Genomic DNA, 13,855 nt, shown 5'->3' with positions numbered 1-13,855 from the left:
GGAGAACAGGGGTATTTGAGGAAGGATTTTTCTAGCAGGATATCAAGTGAGCTGAGAGCAGCACAAGAGGCAGGAGGCCCCAGAAGTGAAGAGCGGAGCAAAGAGTATCCAGTGGAGTAGTTGGAGCTTTTCTGTTATTCCTGATGCAACAACCAACGCAAATTCCCCAGGGAGTATATATGTAATCCTCTCTCCCTGAAGAGGATATAGCTTTCCTGGGGGTGTCTGTGATTGTTACTTTATGTATGGAGAGGGAAGAGCATGTCAGAATGACTCACAGTGGGCATATGGTACCTGACCTCATATACAAGGCTATGGAAATTCAGAGTCCAAGAGGGGCTTTTTCCATGCCTCTGTAGTAAGAGATGCTGGTGTTCCACATCTATACTGAGTGCTTGTACCAGCTGTAGGCCAGCTCTTGACATTTCACCTCATCTAGACTAAGCCTTGGAAAAGTGTAAAAAATCCCAACCTAACACCCCCCCGTCAATGCAGTAGAACATTTGCATGAATTTGCTCTGCTTTGCCACGCTTGTGGCATCCACAGACTGTCTGCACTGATAGCATGTGAAAACCCACAACCCTTGCAATAGTTGCATCAGCCAAGAAGCTCCACCGCGAGCCACATTCCAAAGGGAGAGGAAGGGCATTCTGCTGAGATCCCTTCAGATCCAGTGTTTTCCAACCCCAAACCCTAATGCAGCCCTGTGAGGGGCCTTAACGAGAAGGAACTCACCCATGGTGACAACATAAACACCGTCGCTTGGGGATTGTGTTACTCTAAATGAAAGAAATGGCCATGACCGGAGGAGAGGGGTTTAGAAAGAAAGGCAAGAAGAAAAAAAGAAAGAGGGAGTCCATACCAAACTCTCCATGGGAGTTATTTCTTTTTTTCTGTCATCTCCGAATGGCAAAATAGCACGTGAGGCTTTTTGTACTGAAGGTCTGGTGTTTGTCACAGGTGTCTTAGGAAGGAAACAGAGTGGCTGTGGTTTGCTGAGGTGGAGGAGAGGATCTGAATGAATGTTTTTGTGGTCCCTCTTGGCTAAGAAGTCCGTTCGGTGGTCACCTGCAGCTCAGCAACGCGGGGGGTGTTGGTGGGGGTCCTCTTCCAGGCCTGTGCTCAGATTCCCCGCTTTTCCGCATTGCCACATTAGCACTTTCACTGGATATTTAGAGCACCTCAGGACTGGTTCTCCTCTCGCTCACACCGGGGTAACTCAGGACTCGCTCCACTGGAACCAGTGGTGTTAATCTGGTGTGAAAACAATGCGAGAGGAGGATTCAACTCCTCGGGGGGGGATTTTCCAGGTCCCCGAGGGGGAAAAAAAAATCAATGGGAGTTACATGTCTAACTGCCACTTGTGCCTGTGAAAGTCTGCCCCTTATCTACCCATATGTATATAGGGTACAGTTTTCAGAGTAACCTAAGTGACGTGGGCACCTGAGAGCACACATTTCACTGGCTTTCAGAGACATGTAAGCTCCTAAGGCCCAGATGCTGAAGGATGTCCAAACTCCTCTCTGCAGCAAATTTGGGGTCTCAGGCCTAAAATTCTCCAGTCATTTTCCAAAACAGAACTGAAGGCCATGAGTCATTTAGGTGGTCCTGAAAGCGCTACCCTCTATCCATTTTTCAGGGTGTTGATCTCAGGTCATGTGCGAGCCTGCATTCCTACCTACAATGCTTTATTAATACATTCCTCTGTTGAGCAATACTTGGAAGAAGAGGTGAAGGTCGAGATTTGCAGAACAGGCTAGTGTCCCCAGTGGCTCACATCTGGAGTGCCCAACCTGAGAGACAACTTGCTGGGGCCCAAGCCACAGGTCCCCTGTATACTCTGAACATCAAGATTCATGTATTACACACTCAGAACCACTGGTCACTTAAAAAAAAAAAAAAAAAAAAAAATCCCAGCCTGAGACCTAGACTACTCTCACAAAAGAAAATCCTAGGTGAACCGTTCATCCAATAGCTTGGTTTTTCTGCTCATGCCTGTTCCCAATGAACGAAACACATCCCTGTGCATCACCTAAGCCCTATTTTGAGGAGTTACACTGGCATACAGCTGAAGTAACACAGTCGTAAATCGGGGCCTGAAGAAGGCGGCTACAGCCTAGAGAGTATCAAGAACTGTGACATGTCTGGAAGCTAATAAGAGCAGAACTTGACGATTAGAGCGGCCCATTTCCGATGCTCTTGTGTGAGGATCTGGAAAGAGTCTCTCACTCATTGTACTTGTGCATTATGAATGTGTCCATCTGCAGAGATCTAATGTACACATATGTCCTGAATATTGTCCTAAGGTTGCAAGCTTCAAAAATGAGCAGAAAACATTCCCGAGAAGTGAGAATAATACAGATGTCTGTATTTGAAAAATTGGTTCAAATAAAGTCTCTCACTTATAGATATGTGTAGTTGTGTGCAATTATTTGCTCCTGAAATAGAAGTTTCTCCCTTGTGTAGGATTTCAATGCTTTTACAAAAAATGTCATTCCATTCTCCCTTGACCTTCTCAGTCAACTCTTATTACTGTGGAAAGAAGTACTTTCTACTTACAAGTCCTATTACTGTAGAAAGAAATGCTTTCTACTTATTCTGTCTGGGTAAAAAGCTGTATTAAAATGAAAGGGTGAAGTAAAAGGCAGGCTAAAAATTTAAAAAAAAAAAGTAAAACAAAGTAAAAGGCAGCGTAAAAACATACTTTTACAGTATGTTTTTACAGTATGTTGTTAAATAGCTATTGAGGCAAATATCTATTGAGAAGATACAGACCTGATGCAAGATGTGGTCTCCCTGCACAAAAGTATTAGGTATTTATATAATAAGAAACAGACATTGCTGCAGATACTCTCGACCCAGGAAAGGCTAGCGTGTGGCTGTCCAGACACCACCTGAAACCAGGTTGAACCAAGGAAACCTTTGCCACCATGTATCTGCAAAATGCCCACAGCAAAATGCTGGGGCTGGGATGTTCCAAGGGACTCTGCTTGGGTGTAGAAATGGCGATGTGGGTCACCGTTCAGGAAAGCACCCAGCATGCCTAAGGAAAACTGAGTGCAAAATGGAATAAATTTTTTCAGATGTTTAGGCAACCTTGTGCAACTGTGTTTAAAGGTATCAAATTCCTCATTGGATTTAAAGCTTCAGTAGTTCACTGGGAAACTCCAGAAGTTTTTGTGATAGGAATATATATTTCAGCACCTAAGAAGTCCCACCAAATTCTTTTCCATAGTATCAACTTTGTGCCAAGTGCAATGAAATATGAACAGAGCAGCAATTACTGCCCAAGCTGTGCTAGGCTGCTGACTTAATGCTGTGCTGTATCTGTCAGCAGCTCAAGAGCAGAGCTGAAATCAAGCATTTTTATCACATCTATTCATCCCAGGAAGCTTTGCAATGACTATTTAGAAATCACTCGCAACCCATCTCTGAAATACGGCAGCTGGCTTAGCAAAGGCCCAGGAAAATTCCTGATGAGGCTCCAAGGAGCTGCCTGGGAAACAGAGCAGACCTCAGCACCTCACATGGATTCTGGACAAAGTGCCAATTTACAAATGAAAATGACACAATTAGATGCCTGTATTCTCGCGTGTAATCATCAGTTGCCCCGTAGCTTCTCCAAAAAAGGCGTGGACTCCAGCTTGTGTGCAAACAAATATTTAGCATTCAAAATGAAGTGGTTTCAATTAGCCCCGTCGCGAGATTGCAGGGCTCAACCCTGGCAGATTGGCTTCGCTTCAGCGGAGCAAAACACCTGTACAGGGGCAGACAAGGACCTCCCTCCACGTAAATGGTTGTCTTGGGGTAGCAAGGCTGCTCTTTTATCTTCTTCGACACAGCAGAGCGGGGGCAGGAGGCGGAACGGTTGTCCCGTGGCACGTGGGTCAGCTGAAACGCTCAGCCTAACATAAATCTCCGCCAGAGACTTTCTAAGGAGCAAAGCTTGTCGTGCGTGATTCCCGGTGTCACGCTCTTGCTGCTACGAGCTGGGGATAAACTTTCGGTCTGAATCGTACAAAATGACCCGTGACTCCCCTTGGGTGCTCGCCCCCTCCTTGAGGCTCTGCCCCGCTGAATGCCCCGCAGACCGCTGCGCGCACGGGTGGGCTGGAAAAATAATTTCCCCAGCCCCTGCGAGGCGTCAGCCAGCGGCGTGTTTCCGATTCCCGAGGAGGTCCCCCGGCTTGGCCCACGCTGGGCTGGGGGAGACCCCCCTCTCCTTGGGGAAACCGCAACAGGAGCCTCGGGTTTTCCTGGCGTTTGACAGTGCCGAAAGCTTCACGGCAGACGTGCCGCCGTCGTCGCTCTCCTGAGGCCACCAGCAAAAGACCAGCATTTCTCATACTACCGCTCAGATTTCTAAGTCTGCTGTCCCTGAGCCAGCAGGCAGCACGAAACACCCTGTAACAGACATTTACAGGCTCCTGATCCGCTGCGCTTTGCCCTGTTTTACCGCTGCATGCGGAGCTGGCATCCGGACTGGCAGCTGCCCTCTGAGGATGGGCAGAAAAAGCCAGACAGAGGAAATTACGCGCTTCTGTACCTAAGATCACTTTTGTTTATTAAAAATGAAATTATTTTTCTCCATGTAGGGCCACTTTTGTTTATTAAAGAGGAAATAATTTTCATTTAGCTTGGCATGGAACAGTGAACATGAATAATAAGAGAGGCAAGGAAGTAAAAGCCCGTTTCTCTCAGAGGAGCACCGCTGACTCTGGAGCTGAGAGGCAAGATTTGCAGAGGGGTTGTAGTTTGTATGAGACGGGCTGGCATAGCTGCAGAAACAGGCTTGGGGTACGTCAATCTCTGTAAATACTCCAACCTACAACCCAAACTGCAAGCTGGGTACAGGTAGAAAAGCACTGCTTCATGCTTAATTTAATTATGGTAGTTGATTCAAGCAAGTTACGAGTAAAATGCAAGCAGCATTTCAGAAGCAATGGGTGGATGCTAAGCTAAGAGAGAGGCAAGACTCATTGCCTGTGGTGGGAGAGAGGAAGGGTGGAACAGGTCATCACTGGCTAGATAACAAGGAAGGTTTAAGTGGGTTGGACTGAAAACTGCTGGTGAGGTCTCCCTCTGCTGAGCCCACAATTATGCTTTTTTTGGGTCTTGAGACAGTCGTTTTCTGAAGGGATTAGTGGCCATCCTCAGGACCCTGACCCAGAGAGGGAAAAACAGTTTCTCTCATTGGAGGAGAGGTGTAATGGAGAAGGTTCAGTTTTCCCCCTCTGCGCCGAGTGTGCCCATCCTTGACCATTTATCTACGCTCAGTCAGTCTGTGGTTTAAGTTTTGATGAGCCTCATTCAACTCTTGTTTTTGCAGCAGCTCATCTTTAAGTGCAGGGATGATTTCAGTCCGGGTGCTGTGGGGCAGAGTCGTCTTTGTGTTTGCCCAGGGCCTGAGGCTTTCCTTCTTGGGTGTTTTTCATTTTGAGGCAGACCTGAATGATTTAGGAACAACACAGCAAAAGCTAAGGAACTGCCAGATTTAATGCTGGCCTAAGGGGGTGCTGGTGGCTTTGGATGCGGAGGACCAATGTTCCTGGAAGCTACGGAGAAGAAATCCATGAGGAGCAGCCCTGTGAGTGATGACAGGTTGCTTTCTCTAGCAGCCACTTGAAGACCAGAAGACAATTCCTGGTTGAATGCCGGCACCTGGCAAAGGGGTGAACAGTTTCTGAGCCCTGGCACGTGGGTTCCTGACCCCACCGCTTCTCAGTAGCAGAGAGGAGACCTACAGCCACGGGTTGCCACCCCCAGGCTCCTCTCCACTCATGACAGCCAAGCCTGGTGCCGGACACCCCACAGAGCGTGCCTGGGAGTTGGGGCTGGAGGAGCAGAGTGTGACGCAGGGCGCGTAGACTTGAGAGACCTCGCGCGCTGACTGGTCCCTAGGGAAAAGGTGAAGACCTGGGGGGCATTGCCCACCCCATCTCACGTCCGAGGGGAGGGCAAGGAAGGCTCGCGGGCCGCCGTGGAGCGCCGTGGCCAGCGTGGGCTGGCGGCGGGGGAGGGCTGGCTCTGCCTCGCCGCGGCGGGGCAGCCGCACCGCCGGGCTGTTGGCACTCTCGGCCTCCCAACCCCTCACTGGCGGAGAGCCCATTAATAAAGGCTTTCCAGCCTGCCACTTCCACGCTGAATCCTTTGAAAGCCGCGCTCCTCTGGGCCCATTAGAGGGAGGAACTGTCTCTGCCGAAACATATGGGGCTGTCAGGCTCTGTCTGGCTGTTGCTCTGAAAGCCGCCGCCGCTCTAGCTGTTCGCTGACGGCGGGATAAAAGCCGTCTCGAGGAGGCTGTGGTGAGGATGGGGGCTCGGTAAGGGGCTGGGGGAAGGTGGCAGGTGAGCTGGGAGGGATGCTGGTAAACAGCGTGCCAGCGGGTGATGGGTGGCTGTAGGAGGCCATCAGGTTACAAGCCAGCCAAAGGGCTGCTGGGCAGCTCAGGGGGAGTCTGGCATGCCATGGGTGTAACAGTGGGAAGAGGTACCTCTGAGGATAACTGCGGTAAGGCGGGTGGTGAATATTGGGTGGGTGTGGATATTGGGGCCGGCTGCAGCAGCAGAAGACACGGCTGACGGCAGAGTTGTTTGGGCTTGCCTGGGGAAGGAGCGGACGGCAGCAGCGCTGGGTGGCTCTGTGGGGACGGTGCAGAAGGGAGGCTTTGGAAAGCATCAGGCGGTCACACCAGCCGGGAGGTTGCTGGGTGCGTTCCTGACACCGCCTGAATGCCGCTGGAGCTCCTCATGAGCCAGCGCGCCCGCCCCCCAGCTCCATTTGCGGAGACTGAAGAGGATTTAATGGAGTCCCTTGACTTTTTCCTCTGAAATATTCATAGGTTTTAGCAGTCCATTTCATGCTCACCTCCTCCTCCATTAGAGAGCGTCGAAGAGGGGCTGGGTGGAAAGTACGCTGCCGTGGAGCCAGGGAGACAAATAAAGGGACCTGTGGCTCTGACCAGAGGATGCCGGGGAGCGATCCATTCCCGGGCTGCTCCCTGTCCCTCTCACCAGGCCCCCAAAATGACTCGAAATCAGCCTGGGCAGCATGCACAGGGAGGTGATTCATACACTGGGAAAGGAAGGAAACCAATTAAGCAGGGAGAGCTACCTGGAGTTGCTGCCTCCCGCCCCTGCCACACGCATACACCCCACGTCTGTCTCCTTGCCCGTCTTCATCGTCTGCAAGGCCAGGAGCTCTGCAGGAATTGCACAGGATGATGAAAAATGCCTGGAGGCAATTAGTTTCCTCCTTGCCTCAGCACGAATGCTGTGCTAGGATACAGGGCAAGTCCAGAGCTTCGATGAGACAGTGCAGAAGCACGTTGGATTTTGGGTGCCCTGACTGCAGTACCTGACGCAGCAAGGAGCCTGCTGGGATGTGCGGGAAAAGGGTGTAATAAATAGTGCTATTGCACTCTACTGTATGAAATGTCCCAAAAGATCAGGGCCAGGCGAGTTCTCAGAGCATCATCTGCATCATCCCCACCTTGCACAAAACAAGAGCAACTGGGCTTGTGGCGCATCCCGCCGTCATATAAAATAGAGCTTTCTCAGGTATTCTCATTCCCATTTTCTTGTTTTCTGTCTCTCCAGTCCGACATTTTCTAAACCCATTAGGTACTAAACCAGAGCTTTAATAGTCTAACCAACTCACCAAAGTCCCAGAACCAAGTATCCCTGAGATTTTGGGGGCGGGGCAAGGTACAACACCCTGCTCCAGATTCAAGCCTCTTTTGCAGCAGCCACACGCGGTTAAAAGTCCCAAGAAAGTTTTTTTCAAGGACTCCAGGGCCTACAGTGGGACCTGGCTAGTGTCCTAAGGAAACAGATTGTTCCTGCACCAGTGCTACCGTGGCAAAAAGAGCAAAAGGTGCAAGGGGGTCCCAAATCCACTTCTCTCTGCATTAGTACTTGGATGAACCAAAAGAGCAAAGTTTTCATGCTAATGAGTTGTTCACTCTGGCTGACAGAGACAGAAAGTGGGATTATAGATGTACAAATTCCCGTGGTTCCTCCCTGCTGGATTAAAAAACAGAACAAAGTCACAGATGCAACAGCACCTATTTATTCTTACTCTCAAAACACTTGTCAGGCTGCTTCCCCTTCCCTCCCATACACACACACTCACACACGTGCCTGTGCCCCGGGAATCAGATGTTTAGGTAAGTCTTTGCAGGATGTTCCACGTCTCCCTGAAATGATAATCAAAGTGCCAAGAATCAGCTTAATTACTAAGCATTCATCATACGCCCACAGGCTCCTCCACGCAGCATCTCTGTGAATGAGTCTCCATGTTTTTCCTCTGCTGCCAAACATTGCTCATGATCAAGAGCTTGAGCCCTTACATCTGTTGGGTTGCCCTGCTTATTTATTTATTTCCAGACAGGGAGAGAGACGTTTGTAAAGCAGCGGCACTACAGGAGCAGACACAGAGAGAGTCTCAGGGTGAGCCTTGGCTATCTACACCTTTTTGCAGCGCTCTCTCCACGCAGGGTACAGACACAAATGATCTCAGTTTTAAACAAGCCAGATCAGAGGTTTAAACACGATAGGTCCACAGTCTGGCAATTCACTCTTTCTGTAGAAAAGGCACAAATCAAGCATCTAAGTACCAAGAAGTGTGAAGCTATAGAGTTTTGCTTTGCATGGGTTGCACCCTGACACATATAGGAGATCAGCAGATAGGCACTTCCAAAAGAACTGCTGGGTCTACCAGAGGCAGTCAGACTGCGGAGGTAAGGAAAAAAAGCGCTCTCTGAGGTAGCAAAGTGCGTCTCCTGTAAGAAAGAGCACCCATTCATGGCTCCTCAGGACTTTTCTGAAGGATCTTCTGGACCAAGGCTGTGGGCATCCGCAAAGATCATGCTCATGCCTTCACTTTCTATCAGTGCACTTCCTATCAATCAGCTCTGCAGCAAACAATCCCTCATATAACTTCTCAGGTGATTTCACAGGGGTATTTAGCACAAGTGGAAGAAAGATCCAGGCTCCCCCTCATCGCTCTGTAGTTACCACATGCCTCCGTTAGCCTGACAAGGCCTGGACTCTTCACACAACTGTAGCTGTCTTCATTTCCTTCCCTGTGGCATTGCACTAGCAAAATCCACATGATGATCTGATCAAAATATTGCACAGACTGGAAGCATTTAAGGCCATTAAGGTCATATTTCTCTAGTTTGTTGCTTTCTTGTGGAGCTTGGGGACCACAGAGCCCAGAACCAGGGAACCCCTTTCTGTCTCTACTGTGCTTGACATCACATGGCAAGAAGTCTCCCTTCATTTAAAATATAAATCCTGGTGTCAGATGTGCCCTGAAACATAATCAAACCAGCATTTTGATCTGAAGCAAGGGGGAAGGTCACAAACACAAGTTTAGTTCTCCACCCAGGCACGTCTACACACAGGAGGTGTGACTTTTCCTCTCTGTTCATACAGAAAAATTCTAAGATGGTCAGGAACTATTTTGCCAAATCTTCCACGTCCCAATTTATTAGCTATTCAACACCCTTTGTATGAACAGGCCATTGCTCAGAGAGGCACTTGGCTGTTGATTGCCATCACAAGTAAGTAAGATGCTCCAGCAGTGTCTGGGTGCCCAAACGGCTGGCCAGCTCTAGTTGTTCAAATCTGGTCTTACCAGTGCCAAGACTAAACGACTGTCTCACATCGGCGGTGATGCCTCCAGACCTCAGAACAGCCTTAACAACACAGTATTTCTATCATGCCGTACCCAGGAGCTGTCAGTACTCTAACAATGTTACCCTCGCAGCCCCGAGGATGAATATTACAACACAGGGCTCTGAGGGCTTAGACCCTCAAGACATTTTGCGATACCTACTCTGCCGCCTGCCCAAGGGTGCGGGAGGAGGCTGCGGCAGAGCGCACAGCTGAGCTCGCCTCTCGGGATTTCGTGCAGACCAGATCAATAGCTATTTTGCTCCCAAGTATTTATTCTGCAGGGAAGAGGATGGGAATAAAACATACCTTCAGGCCTTGTTAAAAATACATCTCATGAAGACAGCTGTCTTCTAAGGGTAAAAGCGTCTCCGGGGATGCTCTCTGGGGAATGCCTCTGTAAGCAAAACACCCAGCAGGGAAAAGGCTTCTCGGGACCTTCTCTGTAGGAGATCACTCCACTAAGTGAAAAGCCCCTGGAGAGCACGTACCCGCGCCGTGTGCTGCCTACCTCTGTCTCTCCCCCAAGAGCGCTTCCCGTCCTTGCGGCTCTGAATAAGCCTGCTGCAGTCACAGGGAAGTCTGCACATGTACGCTAAGGCTTTCCTTTAGTTCATCTTTATTGAGCTCGTAAGACCAAATTTTAAACTAGAAACACCTTTTTAGCACTCGGCTGCTTGTCAGTAAGCGTCCTGTGCCAGCGGAGCTGTGCACGGAGCCTTGGCACTGCAGGTGGGCATGGGCCCCCGCTGGCAAACAAGCACAGTCAGCCACCCCCTGCGCTTCTGTCAGTACCCGGGTGTAAATGCCACCGTCATTCAACCGGCGGCACAGCGACGGCCGCCTGAACTGGGCAGCCTTTGCCGCACGGTGACATGGTAGCTGGTGTGATAGGGAAAGAGAAGGAGGATTTTAGGAGGCCTTGGTATAAGGAAAGGCGAAGCACTACTGAATCAGTGACTGGGGGTTCACTCCTTGCACTGAGCCAGGGAAGAGGGGAGCCGGGGCGGCAGCGCCCAAGTAGTGCCGCAGGGTTTGGAGGTGGGGCAGCCAGCATGACAGCCACAGCGAAGCATCCCTGTGCTGCTCAGAGCAGATCAGACCTGCTTTCTGCTGCTGTTGAAACTGCTGGAGGGGAAAATTAGATTTGCCTTTTGTTCAGCAAGCCTCACGGAAAGCCTCAGCTCAGCGGCTGGTCGAAAAGCAGAACCTGCTCATGGTGCATGGACTTGGGTGTTGGCTCGGTTGATTGGGACCCCAAGAGTTGTACCTTCTCCTCCCTCAGCTGGCTCTGAGACATCAGCCTCCCTCGGCAGCTATCCCCACTGCCCTGCTTGTGGTGGAGAAAGCCGTACTTTTAAATGGTGGCGGAGACCCTTGGGATCCATCCTTTGCCAAACTGAACTCAAGACCCAGGGTGCACGCGTGTGCTTCCTTGGCTGGCTGCAGATGCCTCCCAGACACGCACTGCCCTTGTCCCATTTTTGTCCCACTGGAGAACATCATGGCACACCCTGACAACATGCAGCTAAAGAAGGGGGCAGACTGCTCTCCTCCTTTCCTCACATTACCCTTCCTGTGTTCTGGCTTGTCACCTCAAAGGCAGCTCCTGTAACGTGTTCTGTCTGAAAGGCACTGATGCTGGAGCAGCATTTAAATTTATGTTCCCATAAAATATTTTTTCCATAAAACATTTTTTTCATATGCCATGGGACAGATTGGAATCTGACAGGTTCAGCTGTCGCTGGATGAAGGGAAGAGCAGAAGCGACAAGAAATTTTTAGGAGAACTATATTAAACTCTGTGTAGGATTCTGATTTAGTAGTAACAGCAAAGTGAAATTTGAGCTGATATTCCATTATCCTGGTTGCAGTACACTCTAATAGCATCTCCATTCATGAAACAGTTCAGCTCCTGTCCTTTAGTGTTGATCTATTTGTTTTGCTCTAGAGCAGTTTTCAACATGCAATGGATTTGCCTTCCAGCATTGTACTCGTGTGTTGGATCCTCAGAAGGTATCCTCTCAGCGGTGCGTTATTTCATATGGGTGTCCCTCTGCAAATCTCTTTGTGAACACTTGGTCAACTGTGTTTCTTTTCCCATCTTCTGGGCTATTAGAGGGCAATGTGAGCAGGTAGGCAACGAAAAGAGAGAAAATACAAAAGGGCGGCTAGGAAAGGGCGGGGGCTCGGGGGGGAAACTCATTTTCTGTTTCCACCTGACCAGGTCCCAGTGACCCCATTACAAGTGCGTGACTTGCCTGGTTTTGCAGAAATCACGCTGTGCAGTCTCACCGGAGGGTTGCAACGCCTCTCCCACTACGCCTGGCTTGAACTAGAAATCCTTTGTTCTCTTCGGCTCTGCCCTCGCTCGCAGACTCGGGCTGTACAGCCGGCACCCAGGCAACTGCGGAGCATCCACCAGCGCACGGTGTGGGATGAGCCTCCAGCTCATCACAAGCAGAGGTGCAGTGTCCTCGTTGCTGAAAATTTCATCCCTTCTCTTTGGAAATTATAATAATGGGCCTCACTCTTTACTGGTATTTTCTTAGCACCTCTGCAAGGTGAATAGCAAAGCACTATCAAATCCCAAGGGTATCGTTTTACCCCTGCTTTCTGGTGGCATGATAGATAAATCACCCTTTACAGTGAGTTCAGCCTGATTTGTCTCCCTTCTACTCCATTCCCATCAGATACTGCAGCACCTCAACCTCCTTCCCTGTCTCCCAGCTCCTGCAAGACGTGCAGCTACTTCTAGGCAGCCTCTTTCTACACCACCGTTAAGTTACTAAGCAGCTGAGATAAAAGATTCCCACCTTCATAAATAATCCATGTGGGCCAAATGGCTTGTTCTTGCTCAACAAAATCGTGTACTAGAAACAGAAATGGAAGAGACAAACACTAACCCTGCAAGGAGATGAACTACCTAACACCAATAAAGGTGGAAAGGAGATTCAAATAATGGAGAAGCAAGAGAATAAGAGTAGAAGACAAGGGAGCTGAGCACCCATCAAACACTTCCCTATGTAGTCACGCTTCTTTCGTCTGTTCATAAAGCATCTGGAGACTGGCTTTGATTTTACCTAATTTTTTCATTACAAGGAAATTACCAGAGCAGCCCGGTACCTGCCAGCATGCTCCAGCCCCTGGGTGAGACTCAGCCCCTTTTGGCAGGGTCCCACTGCCCGTGCCCCTGATGAGTTTGCCCACAGTCATTAGCTGGCGCTGGAGGGACGTAGATGGGCAACCAGCATCAGGGGGACCACAGAGCCCAGCGCCGGGGGTGCTGCTGCAGGCACAGGGTGTGCACAGGGCAATCACAGCCCAGATGGGTCTTCTCAAGGGCGGCCTCCCCCCTACGAAGGGCGGCTCAGCCATACGGGCTGTACAGTGAATGGCATTTCTAGGGCAAGATTGCCATTATGGGATGACTTCAAGGCTCCAGAGTAGAGGCCACACGTTATACCTGTCCTTTGTGGCACATATCGAGCACAGAGTCCCATCATTATATGACATGGGTGAATCCCTCCTGTTTGGTAGGTGCTATGTGTAATAACTCGGACGTAGGAGAGGAGCTCACTAGCCAGCACAGCAGACTCACTGGTGTCAGCGTATCAATGCTGATTTTCACCACATGGGTACCTGGCCCTTAAAGGAGGTGTCTGTGCCTAGAACCAAAATTGCAGAGTACTCGCAGTAATCTTTTCAGGTGACAGAGCCATTGGGTAAGCACAAATAGTGCCACCGTGCTTTTTCTCTTGGGGTTATCCACAGGCAGTGGTAATGAGCATATATAGAACAAACCAAAATCCACTCATTCCTGGTTCCCCGCTGAGGAACCTCTCACACCAAGCTGGTGCCATCCTTTCAAAGTGAGGCTGAAGCCAGTGCAATGAGTCAGGTCTGGCACAGGTAGCTCAGGAGGTGTCAATAAGGACTTTAGGCAGGTACTAGTCTATCTCTGGTAGGAATCCCTACTGTTTGTAGGCATTGCACAGAAACTGCTACCACAGCAAGAGTCCCAGTGGAGTCTCAAGCTGTAGGCTTCCCATGCCCTAAGTTACTGCATTGTTTTGGCTGAACACACAGACCCAGGCCCAGCTGCCAAGCCTTGTTCCTCAGTCATGGGTGACCCTGGAGTGAGCACCAGGTGCAGACAGATGCAGAGCGCGGTG

The sequence above is a fragment of the Phaethon aethereus genome (genome assembly GCF_964289735.1).
Source record: "Phaethon aethereus genome assembly, chromosome: 1".
Lineage (NCBI taxonomy): Eukaryota > Metazoa > Chordata > Aves > Phaethontiformes > Phaethontidae > Phaethon > Phaethon aethereus.
Note: the sequence above shows the minus strand (reverse complement) of the source record.